The sequence below is a fragment of the Salmo salar genome, chromosome ssa17, assembly GCF_905237065.1.
Source record: "Salmo salar chromosome ssa17, Ssal_v3.1, whole genome shotgun sequence".
In the NCBI taxonomy this organism is placed as follows: domain Eukaryota; kingdom Metazoa; phylum Chordata; class Actinopteri; order Salmoniformes; family Salmonidae; genus Salmo; species Salmo salar.
The window spans coordinates 51,793,464-51,807,669 of NC_059458.1; the positions used below are offsets into that span (position 1 = coordinate 51,793,464).

General features: G+C 42.7%; 1 long non-coding RNA gene across 1 annotated transcript; it reads right to left on the reverse strand.

Moving 5' to 3' along the window:
- Window positions 1-13,058: 13,058 nt before the first annotated feature.
- On the reverse strand, window positions 13,059-14,171 carry LOC123728221 (uncharacterized). Its single transcript, XR_006760103.1, has 2 exons — window positions 13,779-14,171; window positions 13,059-13,572 (listed from the first exon to the last, which is right to left on the reverse strand). It is a non-coding gene; the product is annotated as an uncharacterized lncRNA (long non-coding RNA).
- Between the last annotated feature and the right edge of the window lie 35 nt (window positions 14,172-14,206).

Here is a 14,206-nt window from a genome sequence, read left to right on the forward strand (position 1 = left end):
ACTGTTTGTATACTTTCTGTGAATTACTTAGTTTAGTAAATAAATGATTTTAAGACAATTGATGTATGGATGATTTTAGTAAAGACTGGGTTTGTGCAGATACAACAATTTACGACGTTTGGAATGAGACTGGACACGAGGTAAAATACACCATTTAAACCAGAAGATAATCGGCCTATACTATAATAGAATATAATATATAAGGTTATAATGTAGGAAAGTTATATTAGGAAAATTATAACTTTGTAATCTGAATATTTTCCTTGGTGCCCCGATCTCCTAGTTAATTACAATTAAACGATTAATCAGTTTAATCGCGTGATAATAATTACAGGGAGTTAATTGATAAACATGTCTTCAGTTTAATGGTACCCCAAAGACATGACATTAGTTTGTTGGTGATGTAGACACCAAGGAACTTGAAGCTCTCAACCTGCTCCACTGCAGCCCCGTCGATGAGAATGGGGGCGTGCTCGGTCCTCCATTTCCTGTAGTCCACAATCATCTCCTTTGACTTGATCACGTTGAGGGAGAGGTTGTTATCCTGGCACCACACTGCCAGGTCTCTGACGACCTCCCCTATAGGCTGTCTCATCTTTGTTGGTGATCAGGCCTACCACTGTTGTGTCGTCGGCAAACTTAATGATGGTGTTGGAGTCGTGCCTGGCCATGAAGTCATGAGTGAACAGGGAGTACATGAGGGGACTGGGCATGCACCCCTGAGGGGCCCCTATGTTGAGGATCAGTGTGGCAGATTTGTTGTTACCTACCCTTACCATCTGGGAATGGCCCGTCAGGAAGTCCAGGATCCAGTTGCAGAGGGAGGTGTTTAGTCCCAGGGTCCTTAGCTTAGTGATGAGCTTTGAGGGCACTATGGTTTTCAATGCTAAGCTGTAGTCAATGAATAGCATTCTCACATAGGTGTTCCTTTTGTCAAGGTGGGAAAGGGCAGTGTGGAGTGCAATAGAGATTGTATCATCTGTGGATCTGTTGGGGTGGTATGCAAATTGGAGTGGGTCTAGGGTTTCTGGGATAATGGTGTTGATGTGAGCTATGACCAGCCTTTCAAAGCACTTCATGGCTACAGATGTAGTCATTTAGGCAGGTTACCTTAGTGTTCTTGGGCACAGGGACTATGGTGGTCTGCTAGAAACATGTTGGTATTACAGATTCATTCAGGGACAGGTTGAAAATGTCAGTGAAGACAAAACAGTTCTGTAGCTAAGCATCTGCGTTGTCTGACCACTGCTTTATTGACTGAGCCACTGGTGCTTCCTGCTTTAGTTTTTGCTTGTGAGCAGGAATCAGGAGGATAGAATTATGGTCAGATTTGCCAAATGGAGGCTGCATTTCTGTGTGTGGAATAAAGATAGTCTAGAGTTTTTTCCCTCTGGTTGCACATTTAACATGCTGGTAGAAATGAGACAAAACGGAATTAAGTTTCCCTGCATTAAAAGTCCCCCGGCGACTAGGAGCACCGCCACTGGGTGAGCGTTTTCCTGTTTGCTTATGGCCGTATACAGCTCATTGAGTGCGGTCTTAGTGCCAGCATCGGTTTGTGGTGGTAAATAGACAGCTACCTACGAATAATATAGATGATAAACTCTCTTGGTAAATAGTGTGGTCTACAGCTTATCATGAGATGCTCTACCTCAGGCGAGCAAAACCTCGGGACTTCCTTACTATTAGATTTCGTGCACCAGCTGTTGTTAACAAATATACACAGACCGCCAACCCTTGTCTTACCAGAGGTTGCTGTTCTATGTTGCCGATGCAGCGTAAACCCCGTCAGCCGTATGCTATTCATGTCGTCGTTCAGCCACTACTCGGTGAAACATAAGATATTACAGTTTTTAATGTCCGGTTGTTAGGATATTCGTGATCGTAGTTAATCTATTTTGTTATCCTATGATTGTAAGTTGTCCACTATATCTCTGTCTCTTTCTCATGTGAATCACAGGGATTTGGGTTGACTTGTCAGAGAAAAAATCTTTGTACAGTACCAAGTGAGTAATCTTTGTCCTGATATCTAGAAGCTCTTTTCAGTCATAAGAGACAGTGGCAGAAACATTATGTACAAAATAAGTTACAAATAACGCGAAAAAACACACAATAGCACAATTGGTTAGGAGACCATAAAAAGACAGCCATCTCCTCCGGCGCCATTATACATGCCATTATATTTGCCATCTCAATGTGACCTATTTCACCTGTACATATTATGTCTGAGATTGTAGGACATTATGCTGTAAAGATATGGAATATATAACGCGATCTGGCATGGGACTATATGTTTTCATATGTCACAAGAGCTCCACGCCTAAACCTAGGCTTATACCAGTTATTCTAAACATGTACATACAGAGAGTTTCCTTCAATAACGGATGTTTATATTAGACTTAGTTTACATATCAAGTACATATTCAACAGGGAGGGAGAGACAGAGAGAGATTGGGTGTATGCTTGTGACATTAAGAGCAGGTATAATCCATACACAGCCATGTTACAGTACCAGGCTGACTATGTATTGATATCACATTCAGTGGACTCTGCACCTTTATCTCTTAGATTTTATTCTCCCCTACCAACCCACACACTCACTCTGTCCATTACTATCCCCCGCTATCCTCAAACACGCAAGCTCTCCTGTCCATCAACTTGCCTTGTGCATCAGGAGCTGGACGTCTACTATATGGGAAGTTATGGCTGGGACACTGCTAATTATAACGTTATGGCTGGTAATGTTATCTACCAACAATTTTGCACCAAACCTAAATGTTTTAATGGTGTTTATTATGTTACTTCGTGCAATGCAATGTTTTTCACATTGTTTACCCTGAATGATGGTAAAACCGAATTCCCGATCAGTGATTGTGCTGTTACGCACCACAGATATGTTATACAGAAGTTGTAGTAGTTGGTACTGACTTGTTTGGCCTCCAGGACAGGATAGAGCTCCTGGTCAACTGGTAGGTCCTCAGGAGATTCCCCCTTTCAATGTACTACACTTGTCACGGATCCCTCTGGAAATTTCATTGCGCACCCCTGCCCCTATTCCCACTGATTGTATTTGTATATATGTGCCCTTTGGTCACCATAGTGCTGTCGATTATTGTTACAATGTCCGTCGGTGCGTGTCAGTACCTGTGCTGTGTGTTTTAGCTTTCGTGCCAAGATTGCCAGATGATTACTAGTCTCGTCCCGTGGGTTAATCATTGTGCGTGTGTGTCATTTATTTGAGGTACTCCTCGTTCTTTTGCTTGGGTTTCAACCCTGTGTTTTTTTTACGTGTTTGTTTGGTCTTCGTCCCTGTGCCCTTACATGGCGTGCCATAATTTGGGGTATGATTAACAAAAACGATTACGCATTCCGGTCTGTCTGAGTCTGTCTCCCGAATCATTGTTACCAATGTGACAACACTGAACAAAAATATTAACCTAACATGCAACAACTTCAAAGTTGAGAGAAGTCTGCTGCTCTGCAGGATGTTTCAAGGATGGGGTCTAACAACGCAGCAAGAGAGGCAATCAGTGTGCGGGAGATCTTCACCTCCTACTTATTTGAAGATGATGCTGTTCCCTGGCAACACCATAGACTACACTATGCACAACAAAGGCTCTTTTAACCTCTTTGGGCTAGGGGGCAGTATTTTGATGTCCGGATGAAAAAGCATGCCCAGAGTAAACTGCCCGCTACTCCGGCCCAGAAGCTAAGATGTGCATAGTATTAGTATATTTGGATAGAAAACACTCTGAAGTTTCTAAAACTGTTTGAATTATGTCTGTGAGTATAACAGAACTCATATGGCAGGCGAAAACCTGAGCCAAATCCAACCAGGAAGTGGGAAATCTGAGGTTTGTAGTTTTTCAAGTGATTGCCTATCCAATATACAGTGTAAATGGGGTCATATTGCACTTCCTAAGGCTTCCACTAGATGTCAACAGTCTTTAGAACGTTGTATCTTGCTTCTACTGTGAATGGGAAGAGAATAAGAGCTATTGGAATCAGGTGTCTGGAAAATTTCCATGAGCTCAGTCATGCGCACGGCCGTGAGAGCGAGCTGAGTTCCTTTTCATTTCTTACGACATAGGAATTGTCCGGTTGGAATATTGAAGATTTATGATAAAAAACATCCTAAAGATTGGTTCTATAAATCGTTTGACATGTTTCTACGAACTGTAATTGAACTTTTTTTACTTTTGTCGCCACTCACTATCTGGAGCGAGCAGTCGCGACCACGCTTCGCTCCACAGGTAATATTACACTTCACTACATTACAACGGCTTGATTTGTTTGATCTGAGCAATTCTTCTTAGCTAGCTACATAGCCGTCTTTGTATCAAAGATAATTGTGTAGTTTAGAGTAATTGAGTAATTATCGAGGCTAGCTATCTTCGTCCTCCTAACGTAGTCAACACTGCTAGCTGCTAGCTGCTAGCTAGCTAGCTAGTCATCACTGCTAGCTAGCCAACTTCTACCGACTAGCAGCACTGCAGAAACTATTACATTACAACGTAACGACTTGATTAGTGTGGTGTTAGTGTGTTAGTTAGCCAGCTACATAGTTGTCTTTGCTGTCTCTGTATCTAAGATAATTGTGTAGTTTGAGTAATTATCGAGGTGAGCTAGCCAGCGCGACGCGGCGCCAGACTTAGTCAACACACCTAGTCATCATTAATCCACTGCCAGCTAGCCAACCGTTACCGACTAGCAGCGCTGTACTAATACTTTACAACGGAACGATTTGACTAGTGCAGTGTTACCTAGCTAGCTACTTAGTTGTCTTTGTCATAGCTTGATAATTGTTAGCTAGCCAGCCATCGAGGTTAGCTAGCCAGCTATTTCCGTCCCCCACGACGCCATTTTTCCTAACCCAGCCAACTATTACCGACGAGCAGCATTGTAGAAACTAAATACATTACAAGGAACGTCTTGATTAGTGTTATGTTAGCTAGCTAGCTACAAAGTTGCTTTGTATCATGACAAGGTGTAGTACTGAAACTATCGAGGTTACCTAGCCAGCTACACGTTCAAAGTCAACAACGCAGCCACTGCTAGCTAGCCTACTCCACCAGCCAGCAGTACTATCATTTTAGTCAATAAGATTTTTGCAACGTAAGCTTAACTTCCTGAACATTCGAGACGTGTAGTCCACTTGTCATTCCAATCTCCTATGCATTAGCGTAGCCTCTTCTGTAGCTTGTCTACTATGTGTCTGTCTATCCCTGTTCTCTCTCCTCTGCACAGGCCATACAAACGCTCCACACCGCGTGGCCGCTGCCACTTTAACCTGGTGGTCCCAGCGCGCACGACCCACGTGGAGTTCCAGGTCTCCGGCAGCCTCTGGAACTGCCAGTCTGTGGCCAACAAGGCTGAGTTCATCTCAGCCTATGCTACCCTCCAGTCCCTAGACTTCCTGGCGCTGACGGAAACATGGATTACCACAGATAACACTGCTACTCCTACTGCTCTCTCCTCGTCTGACTACGTGTTCTCGCATACCCCTAGAGCATCGAGCCAGCGGGGTGGTGGCACTGGAATCCTCATCTCTCCCAAGTGGACATTCTCTCTTTCTCCCCTGACCCATCTGTCTATCTCCCTCATTTGAATTCCATGCTGTCACAGTTACCAGCCCTTTCAAGCTTAACATCCTTATCATTTATCGCCCTCCAGGTTGCCTTGGAGAGTTCATCAATGAGCTTGACGCCTTGATAAGTTCCTTTCCTGAGGATGGCTCACCTCTCACAGTTCTGGGTGACTTTAACCTCCCCACGTCTACCTTCGACTCATTCCTCTCTGCCTCCTTCTTTCCACTCCTCTCCTCTTTCGACCTCACCCTCTCACCTTCCCCCCCTACTCACAAGGCAGGCAATACGCTTGACCTCATCTTTACTAGATGCTGTTCTTCCACTAATCTCATTGCAACTCCCCTCCAAGTCTCCGACCACTACCTTGTATCCTTTTCCCTCTCGCTCTCATCCAACACTTCTCACTCTGCCCCTACTCGGATGGTATTGCGCCGTCCCAACCTTCGCTCTCTCTCTCCCGCTACTCTCTCCTCTTCCATCCTATCATCTCTTCCCTCTGCTCAAACCTTCTCCAACCTATCTCCTGATTCTGCCTCCTCAACCCTCCTCTCCTCCCTCTCTGCATCCTTTGATTTCCTCTGTCCCCTATCCTCCAGGCCGGCTCGGTCCTCCCCTCCTGCTCCGTGGCTCGACGACTCACTGCGAGCTCACAGAACAGGGCTCCGGGCAGCCGAGCGGAAATGGAGGAAAACTCGCCTCCCCTGCGGACCTGGCATCCTTTCACTCCCTCCTCTCTACATTTTCCTCTTCTGTCTCTGCTGCTAAAGCCACTTTCTACCACTCTAAACTCCAAGCATCTGCCTCTAACCCTAGGAAGCTCTTTGCTACCTTCTCCTCCCTCCTGAATCCTCCCCCCCTCCCTCTCTGCGGATGACTTCGTCAACCATTTTGAAAAGAAGGTTGACGACATCCGATCCTCGTTGCTAAGTCAAACGACACTGCTGGTCCTGCTCACACTGCCCTACCCTGTGCTTTGACCTCTTTCTCCCCTCTCTCTCCAGATGAAATCTCGCGTCTTGTGACGGCAGGCCGCCCAACAACCTGCCCACTTGACCCTATCCCCTCCTCTCTTCTCCAGACCATTTCCGGAGACCTTCTCCCCTACCTCACCTCGCTCATCAACTCATCCTTGACCGCTGGCTACGTCCCTTCCGTCTTCAAGAGAGCGAGAGTTGCACCCCTTCTGAAAAAAACCTACACTCGATCCCTCCGATGTCAACAACTACAGACCAGTATCCCTTCTTTCCTTTCTCTCCAAAACTCTTGAACGTGCCGTCCTTGGCCAGCTCTCTTGCTATCTCTCTCAGAATGACCTTCTTGATCCTAATCAGTCAGGTTTCAAGACTGGGCATTCAACTGAGACTGCTCTTCTCTGTGTCACGGAGGCTCTCCGCACTGCTAAAGCTAACTCTCTCTCCTCTGCTCTCATCCTTCTAGACCTATCTGCTGCCTTTGATACCGTGAACCATCAGATCCTCCTCTCCACCCTCTCCGAGCTGGGCATCTCCCGGCGCGGCCCACGATTGGATTGCGTCCTACCTGACAGGTCGCTCCTACCAGGTGGCGTGGCGAGAATCTGTCTCCGCACCACGTGCTCTCACCACTGGTGTCCCCCAGGGCTCTGTTCTTGGCCCACTCCTATTCTCGCTATACACCAAGTCACTTGGCTCTGTCATATCCTCACATGGTCTCTCATATCATTGCTATGCAGATGACACACAATTAATCTTCTCCTTTCCCCCTTCTGACAACCAGGTGGCGAATCGCATCTCTGCATGTCTGGCAGACATATCAGTGTGGATGACGGATCACCACCTCAAGCTGAACCTCGGCAAGACGGAGCTGCTCTTCCTCCCGGGGAAGGACTGCCCGTTCCATTTTCTCGCCATCACGGTTGACAACTCCCTTGTGTCCTCCTCCCAGAGTGCTAAGAGCCTTGGCGTGACCCCTGGACAACACCCTGTCGTTCTCCACCAACATCAAGGCGGTGACCCGATCCTGTAGGTTCATGCTCTACAACATTCGCAGAGTACGACCCTGCCTCACACAGGAAGCGGCGCAGGTCCTAATCCAGGCACTTGTCATCTCCCGTCTGGATTATTGCAACTCGCTGTTGGCTGGGCTCCCTGCCTGTGCCATTAAACCCCTACAACTCATCCAGAACGCCGCAGCCCGTCTGGTGTTCAACCTTCCCAAGTTCTCTCACGTCACCCCGCTCCTCCGCTCTCTCCACTGGCTTCCAGTCGAAGCTCGCATCCGCTACAAGACCATGGTGCTTGCCTACGGAGCTGTGAGGGGAACGGCACCTCCGTACCTTCAGGCTCTGATCAGGCCCTACACCCAAACAAGGGCACTCCGTTCATCCACCTCTGGCCTGCTCGCCTCCCTACCTCTGAGGAAGCACAGTTCCCGCTCAGCTCAGTCAAAACTGTTCACTGCTCTGGCACCCCAATGGTGGAACAAGCTCCCCTCACGACGCCAGGACAGCGGAGTCAATCACCACCTTCCGGAGACACCTGAAACCCCACCTCTTTAAGGAATACCTGGGATAGGATAAAGTAATCCTTCCAACCCCCCCCTTAAAAGATTTAGATGCACTATTGTAAAGTGGTTGTTCCACTGGATATTATAAGGTGAATGCACCAATTTGTAAGTCGCTCTGGATAAGAGCGTCTGCTAAATGACTTAAATGTAAATGTAATGTAAATGTCTGAACTTAGTGCTCGCGCATTTTGCATTTGGACTGAACGCCGAACAAAAGGGAGGTATTTGGACATAAATATGAACTTTATCGAACAAAACAAACATTTATTGTGGAACTGGGATTCCTGGGAGTGCATTCCGATGAAGATCAAAGGTAAGTGAATATTTATAATGCTATTTCTGACTTTTGTTGACTCCATAACGGGTATCTGTATGGCTTGTTTTGGTGCCTGAGCGCTGTACTCAGATTATTGCATGGTGTGCTTTTGCCGTAAAGCTTTTTTGAAATCTGACACAGTGGTTGCATGAAGGAGAAGTGTATCTTTAATTCTTTGTAAAACACCTATCTTGTATCAACTTTTAGGAGTATTTCTGTAAATTGATAAGGCTCTCTGCAAAATCAAAGGATTTTGGAGGCAAAACATTACTGAACATAACGCGCCAATGTAAACTGAGATTTTTGGATATTAATATGAACTTTATCGAACAAAACATACATGTATTAGTGATTAATTGAACGTTTCATTATTTATTTGAGGCTAAATAGATTTTATTGGTGTATTATATTAAGTTAAAATAAAAGTGTTCATTCAGAATTGTTGTAATTGTCATTATTACAAATAAATAAAAATAAATTTAAAACATTTTTAAAAAATCGGCCGATTAATCGATATTGGCTTTTTTGGTCCTCCAATAATCAATATCAGCGTTGAAAAATCATAATCAGTCGACCTCTACTAGAGACACTTATGTAATTGTGATGAACTGAGAGAATATATGGGTAACACTGATTCATTAGTCATATGCTGCCTTCCCTGCTCCTATATTCTTACCTCTTTCCCTTTCTGTCTTTTACACCTCTCTCGCCACCTCCTCTTTCTTCCTCTGTTTTTATAATGCCCCCCAAAGATGTGTATTGAGGTACAGATTGAACTTCTATTTATAATATTACAATTATAATATGTATAATGCATGTATTTATAACACTTGGATAATGAACTTCTTTCAATAAAGCATTTCACATTCTCTACTGGTTGAAATTAAGTCTCTCATTTGATGAAATACTACACCTATCCTGTGTTTATCAGATCAATGCATTATATAGACGTTGTTAATGACAACTTACATCAGCCTCGTATACTGTGGAAAACTTTAAAGGACATTGGCTTGAAAACTCCCCATAAGGTAAAATCCTGTAGTATTGGCCTGGATATTGATGATGTTTTATGTTATGACCAGACAAAGGTTGCAAATTATTTTAACACATTTTTTACCACTATAACCTCATCTCTGGTTAATAAGTTACCTAACTGCTCTGGACACTGGCCAGTCTTTCATTAACAACTTTTAACATAGCAAAAGTATCACAAATTATTTGTTTGAGCTGTGCATGGTAACAGAGGACAACGTTAACAATCTACTATGCTTAATGAGCACAAACAAAGCAACTGGGCTGGATAACCTTCCTGAACGATTCATAAGGATAGTGCTTGTGTCACTGCTAAAATGATGAAACATATTGTAAACCTTTCTATTAGTAGTGGTACATTTCCCAAGGATCTCAAAACAGTCCAAATGTAGGAAGCTACAGGCCTGTGTCAATCCACAGCACCTTATCCAAAGTTGTTGAGAGATTAGTTTTTAATCAACTTGAGGGATACCTTCTTGAGCACAAACTTCTTTATGAACTACAATCTAGCTTTAGAACAGCTCATTCCACTGTTACTTGCCTTATCCACCTTTTTGAACACATTAAGCAGGAAAGTGAGAAGGGGAACTATACAGGTATGGTCATATTGGACTTGCAGAAAGCTTTTGACACTGTAGACCACGATATTCTCCTGATGAAACTGAAATGCATGGGTCTAAATTATGTAGCAGTGAATTGGTTTAGGTCTTGGAACAGAACATAGATTGCTTAGGGCTGACAAGATAACAGTAAACTGTGCAGGCAAGGAGATTGAATCTAAAACAAGTGTAACTTATCTTGGTGTGTCCCTAGATCAATCCCTTTCTGGAGACCTGATTGCTGCTAAAATTATTTTTAAAATGGCAAACAAATTGACATTTTTATATCGTTACACTAGATATTTTATCATTAAAGTTAATAAACGGCTTGTCTCAACCTTGATTCAGTGTCATTTTGATGATGCCTGCTCTGCTTAGTATAGTGGGCTATCAAAAAAGCTGAAAAAGAGAACGCAGGTCATGCAAAATAATGTTATCAGGTGTATGCTGAATGTCCCCCCTAGGACCCACATAGGAGTTCTGGGAGGTTTGCTTGTTACCTTTGGAGTCCAGAGTGGAGCAACTTAAACTTAATCATATGTTTGACATCTTAAAAAAACACATTGATATGGTCTATAACCAACACAGCACGTATTTCCTTGCCAGGCATTTTTCTGTGGAATAGCCTTCCCTTGGAGATCAAGCAAATAAAAAGTAAAAATAGCTTTAAAAAGCAGGCAAAGTTTTTCATTTGGCAAGGTTGTCTAAGTAAGGGAAACCACTCCATTGCCCCTTGTGCCCCTTCTGCCTGTCAGGTGTATTTATTTGAAGGATTGGTATGATGTGCAATTAATAGATTGTTTAAATGTGAAATTAATATGGTTGATTTAAGGTTAGGGAGAAATGCAGTGAATAGTGCCACTTTTTAGGATGTCAATATAAATGAATGTATTTATGGTTGTTTGTTATTTTGTCTTGTCGTTTAATCATGTGTTATTGTTTTTACCATTGAGGACCACTTTGGAAATAAGTGTTTTAATTCATACTTTCAAGTGATATCCTCTGGGTCCACATTGTGCATATGTATGTTGCCCAAAATAAATTCAAGGGCATTAGATATTGAGATGAACTGGTTTTAGGGTATTTGCATAGGAAGTGTAGTGTACTGTTTTTTAAATTTTATTTCTCTATATATGAATTACAAATCAGCCTTTAACTAGTTAAATCCTGTTTCTAGTCTATTAGTTAAAATATGTAACCATTGATGTCCCAGGACCAAGATTGGTAAACACTGTTGAAGTGTATAATTGTAATACATACAGTTGAAGTCGGAAGTTTACATACACCTTAGACAAATACATTTAAACTCAGTTTTTCACAATTCCTGACATTTAATCCAAGTACAAATTCCCTGTTTTAGGTCAGTTAGGATCATCACTTTATTTTAAGAATGTGAAATGTCAGAATAATAGTGAGAATTATTTCAGCTTTTATTTAATTCATCACATTCCCTGTGGGTCAGAAGTTTACATTCACTCAATTAGTATTTGGTAGCATTGCCTTTAAATTGTTTCACTTGGGTCAAACGTTTCGGGTAGCCTTCCACAAGCTTCCCACAATAAATTGGGTGAATTTTGGCCCATTCCTCCTGACAGAGGAGGAGGTTTGTAGGTTTGTCAGGTTTGTAGGCCTCCTTGCTCGCACACGCTTTTTCAGTTCTGCCCACAAATTTTCTATAGGATTGAGGTCAGGGCTTTGTGATGGCCACTCCAATAGCTTGACTGTGTTGTCCTTAAGCCATTTTGCCACAACTTTGGAAGTATGCTTGGGGTCATTGTCCATTTGGAAGACCCATGTGTGACCAAGCTTTAACTTCCTGACTGATGTCTTGATGTTGCTTCAATATATCCACATAATTTTCTATCCTCATGATGCCATCTAGTTTGTGAAGTGCACCAGTCCCTCCTGCAGAAAAGCACACCCACAACATGATGCTGCCACCCCCGTGCTTCACGGTTGGGATGGGGTTCTTCGGCTTGCAAGCCTCACCCTTTTTCCTCCAAACATAATGATGGTCATTATGGCCAAACAGTCCTATTTTTGTTTCATCAGACATGGGGACATTTCTCCAAAAAGTCCAATATTTTTCCCCATGTGCAGTTGCAAACCGTAATCTGGCTTTTTTATGGAGGTTTTGGAGCAATGGCTTCTTTCTTGCTGAGCAGTCTTTCAGGTTATGTCGATATAGGACTCGTTTTACTGTGGATATAGATACGTTTGTACCCGTTTCCTCCAGCATTTTCACAAGGTCCTTTGCTGTTGTACTGGGATTGATTTGCACTTTTCGCACCAAAGTACGTTCATATCTAGGAGACAGAAGGCGTCTCCTTCCTGAGCGGAATGACGGCTGTGTGGTCCCATGGTGTTTATACTTGCGTACTATTTTTGTACAGCTGAACGTGGTACCTTCAGGCGTTTGGAAATTGCTCCCAAGGATGAACCAGACTTGTGGAGGTCTACAAATATTTTTCTGAGGTCTTGGCTGATTTATTTGGATTTTCCCATGATGTCAAGCAAAGAGGAACTGAGTTTGAAGGTAGGCCTTGAAATACATCCACAAGTACACCTCCTATTGACTCAAATGATGTCAATTAGCCTATCAGAAGCTTCTAAAGCCATGACATCATTTTCTGGAATGTTCCAAGCTGTTTAAAGGCACAGTCAACTTTGTGTATGTAAACTTCTGACCCACAGGAATTGTGAAACAGTGAATTATAAGTGAAATAATCTGTCTGTAAACAGTTATTGGAAAACTTACTTGTGTCATGCACAAAGTAGATGTCCTAACCGACTTGACAAAACTATAGTTTGATAACAACAAATTTGGGGAGTGGTTGAAAAACATGTTTTAATGACTCCAACCTAAGTGTATGTAAACTTCCGACTTCAATTGTACATGCAAGGACAGCATCACTCAAAGACTGGAATTTGATACTCCTGGTATTGGATTTGACTGAAAAATAATCTCAAAGACATTCATACCTAAACTGCACCTTTATTTGCCAAGGTAGAGTACATGATCAGTGAATATATTAAATGTACAGGCTACAATGTGGGGATCTCATGCATGGTAATAACTACATGTACATACAACTTGCATCCTTGACACAAAGTTATATTATATTCTACTCAATCCATAGCCTTCATTAATGTAATTCAGACTGTTTTCAAGTTGATACAACTGGCTATGATAGCTGAGGTTCATAGCTAGGTTCTGAACTAATATGTATACCACGTTTGGGTCTATACACAGATCGCTAGATAGCTAGCTACACATCCATAGGCATACAGGTATTTTTATCCTCCACTGTACAATAAGCAAGAACATAGCTAGCAACATTATTTCATCTATCTGCATTGCATGGCAAATATCAGCAAGGCAAGCCTACAAAAAAGTACATTCAATTTGCAGTAAATGCTTTAGCTAGCTAGATTCTTTACATCCACTGTTTCACAAGACGATAGCCTGGTTTGCTGGTTGTTTCAGGAGTCCCTAAAACATGAAACAACCAGAATTACAATTTCATACTCATGTCACAACACCCATAAAGCTAGTCAGCTAGCTTGCTAAATAGCGTTTTTTGTAAATTAACTTTATAATAAAAAAATATGTATAATCGTTTGTCGCTACATTAACTAACATATTTATGTCAACTGTAAAAGTTTTGCATGATTCGTTATGACGTTATAATCACTTACATTTGCTTCGATCCTAGGGTGACAAAAATACTATCTTTGCTGAGGAAAGTCTCCAGCCCTGGGTTGCATAGCATCAAATTCATAATGGGAACCACTCGATATGACTTTTATATTACGTGAGGTACTGTTATTTTGAAAATGTCCGAAATTCAGAGACCTGGACGTACGCTGATTAAGCAGATCCTCTTAACAAACAGTACATAAGCCCCTTCATTGTGTGGATTTCATCAACGTAGCCTACGGTCTATGTTGACATTATTAACCGGTGAAGTAAGTAATTGTCCTTTGAGAAAAATGTTGCGGTCTTTATGAAGGTGAATCCTGCAAAGGCCTACAGTTCACCGCTATGGGTTTCTAGTTGCTGTAACTTTGTGGGCAGTGCAGCACGGACTTTGTACTTTCATGCACGAGTAAACTTGTCTAATCGC